The 2,983-nt window shown below is 48.2% G+C and overlaps 1 long non-coding RNA gene across 3 annotated transcripts in view; it reads right to left on the bottom strand.

Moving 5' to 3' along the window:
• Nucleotides 1–2,616, bottom strand: part of LOC120095244 (uncharacterized) — a 26,030-nt gene extending 23,414 nt beyond the window's left edge. The window contains exon 1 of one of the 3 annotated variants that reach the window (XR_010055568.1): nucleotides 1,376–2,616. This is a non-coding gene — a long non-coding RNA (uncharacterized LOC120095244). The remainder of the gene's footprint in view (nucleotides 1–1,375) is intronic. The other 2 variants (XR_005490613.2, XR_005490612.2) reach the window with 2 other exon arrangements.
• Between the last annotated feature and the right edge of the window lie 367 nt (nucleotides 2,617–2,983).

Here is a 2,983-nt window from a genome sequence, read left to right as displayed (position 1 = left end):
TAATCAAGAGATGTTCCTCCCTTAATTTATAATTCTCCTGCATGACAATGGTACCCCCTTCTTCTGGATGGGGGTGTGCTTAAATACACCCTGGCCGTGCTGGTCATAGTGTGTGCGCTATGTGCATGGGTCTAGGGGTTCACTTCACAGTACTAAAGGGAAAACACTTCTGAGTTTGTAAAAACAGGTTCTTCGTTTAAGCAATCATTCAGGTCTCGTCATACTCGTTGATAAAAGTCCCACTTCAAAAAATCCAAGAAATTCTGAAACCAGAGTCTTCATAAGGTTGGTGGCAGAACTAATTTGTTCTCGAGTCTCATATGAACAGAAATTGAATCTGTTCATCACACTTAATGTGAATAATCATTTATTTCGGTTGTTTGATTGTGAGGGAACAGAATGCTGTCAAAGACCTTTACTGGTTAATGTAGCATCTGTGAACTGAACTAAATTTCTAAAATCTGGAAGAAGAAGAAAAAAAGGTTAAAATTCTGAAAGACTTGATTGAAAGGTTTCCAGGTAAAGGAATGTTGATCTCTATCGAAGATACATATTTGTTTTTAAATGTAAATTTTGATATTCTAATTTTTCGCTTGTATTAAATGGTTTTCAAATTTAAAATCCGGAAGAGACTGGATCAAATAGCTAATGACAGGGAGGGACCTGGAGATCCTAGAGGATAAAACAAAGGATGTGGCCCCTTGCTGGGAATGAGAAATATGTGGCCACTTGCTGGGGATGAGAAATAGGCAGAGGTGACTGCAAGGCCACCTAAGGCGCGAGATGCTGGTGCTGTTCTCCTTTTCGCCGCTAGATGGAGCACGGTCCCCGCCGAATTGTATCCGCCTCTGGCTCTCACTGGTGGACCAAGCTGCCAAAAGGAGGCCTGGGGCCACACCCAGCACTCAACTTGGGTGCCAACAGGGACTCCGTGCCCGCAGGGCTCTTTGCTGATACAGGTTTTATTGACATTTGGAGTGATTTGTGAACAAAGGAACCATACTACTGTTGCAGTTGGCCTGCAAATTAACAAAATCGGTCCTGTCCGATAACTTAAAGTTATGAGCAATTGCACGTGGTGACTCACTTAGCCCTCCAACACCGCTGTGTTGGTAACTAAGACCAAAAAAGTGTGGCAGGTTGAAAAACCTACCCAGCACCATCAGAAAGAAGTACCTGCTGGGTGGGGCTGGAGGGGGCTGGAGGGGGAAATGGCTGCCTTCCCAATACACCCCTCTGCCCAGCTGCATGCCCCTGCACAAACAACCTCCCAGCGTCTGGCTTCCATCAAAAGTAAACAGAGGATCAAATTCGCAGGGTAGCTGCAAAGATTAAATGCATCGCATACGTGTCAAGCAAATATTCCAGGACTTACCTTTGGGTTTTATCACAAAAGCGGACAGGCTGGTTGTTTGCTCTGAAATGTTCCCTCAGGAGATGAGAGCAGGTAGGTGAAGAAGTCAGAGGTCTCCAAAGAGAGAGGAAGCTGAAGTAGGGATCTGGGAGAAACGTGGTCCAACTGGACAGACCAGCCACAGAGGGAGGCACTAAGGCTGACCTGGGGCAGGGGGATGGAGGGGAGCCATAGAGAAGAGAACAGGAAAATAAATAAATAAATACATAGATAAATGATAGATAGATAGATAGATAGATAGATAGATAGATAGATAGATAGATAGATAGATAGATAGATAGATAGATAGAGGTTACTTGTCCCACCTCCACTGGTAGAGTCAGACAGGTCTGGACTGGTTACACAGCCTTCTCTCCTCAGCATCCCCAGAGACTAGCAAGGCTCACCATCCCACTTTACAAATAAGTGGCTTGCTCAAGGTCAACAGGATCACACAAGTTGACCCAGCCTCCCATGCTTGTCTTGGCCTGCACCCTGACACTGTAGAGTGGGTTTTTATGCCCAGGGATTGGAAGAACAACGCAGAACCCACCCTACTTGTTTCTCCCCCACTTCTGTGACCCAGAAGCTGCAAGTGGCCCTGAATATCACAGGGTTGGATGGCCACAGGTTTCCCTCATCTTTGGGCCTTGCTCTCCTCAGAGATGACCCAGAATGGAAGGTTGTCCTTGAGGCGTGAAAGGGGCCTGGGTGTCAACCCCAGTGCTGCATGTATTTGCTGTGTGTTCCCAGGGAGGGGCCTCCACTCCTCTGAGCCTGTCATTATAAAACAGAAACGATGGTAGAGCCCTCAGCACGCAGGGTGAGAATGGGAGAAAGCCTGTGAGCTCTGCGGTCAGCCGCTCAAATGCTCAGACATTGCCCTTTATGTCTTCAGGCCTCAGTTTCCCCATCTGAAAAGCACAGATACAAAGTCCTGCCTGAGACAGCAACTCCATACGCTTTTCCCTGGAGAGGAGCCTGGGCGTGGTTTGGTCTGTCTTTCGTTACAGAGGCTATCCTACTGTCTTCCACTGGGACCCCAGAATTCTGAGCTCCACCCTGAGCCCTAGGCAGATATGGTGTCAGCAAGCTCCTGGTCCAGCATTCCTGCTGCGTCCAGGAAGGAAACGTGACACTCAGAATGGAGAGTGACACTAACCAGGTCCATCCAGGGTGGAAGGCCTAAGGGTCTCCATGGCAACCCTTGCATGGTATGAGCTCAGAGCCTTCAAAGGGTCTCTCTGTCTCTCTCTCTCTCTCTCTGTCTCTCTCTCTCTCTGTCTCTCTCTCTCTCTCTCTCCTCTCCCCTTCCCTCCCTCCCTCTCTCTCTCTCATACACACACACACACACACACACACACACACACACAGAAGCACAGCAACCTGCCTAGACAAACACCAACCTCAGAAACAAGTTATTACCATGGTGAAACAAGGGACGCCTCCCGGCTCCATGCCGCCCCCTAGTATGTGAAAGGCAGGTGCAGAAGAGTGCCACAGGACCACGTACCTTTGAGCAAGCACCCCAATCCCAACCCAGTCACTTACTATTGTTCTGGGCCTCAGTTCCCCCATCTGTAATCTGGG

This window comes from Rattus norvegicus, chromosome 10 (assembly GCF_036323735.1).
Source record: "Rattus norvegicus strain BN/NHsdMcwi chromosome 10, GRCr8, whole genome shotgun sequence".
NCBI lineage: Eukaryota > Metazoa > Chordata > Mammalia > Rodentia > Muridae > Rattus > Rattus norvegicus.
The sequence above is the reverse complement of the archived record's forward strand: the minus strand, read 5'-3'. Positions and strand labels throughout refer to the sequence as shown.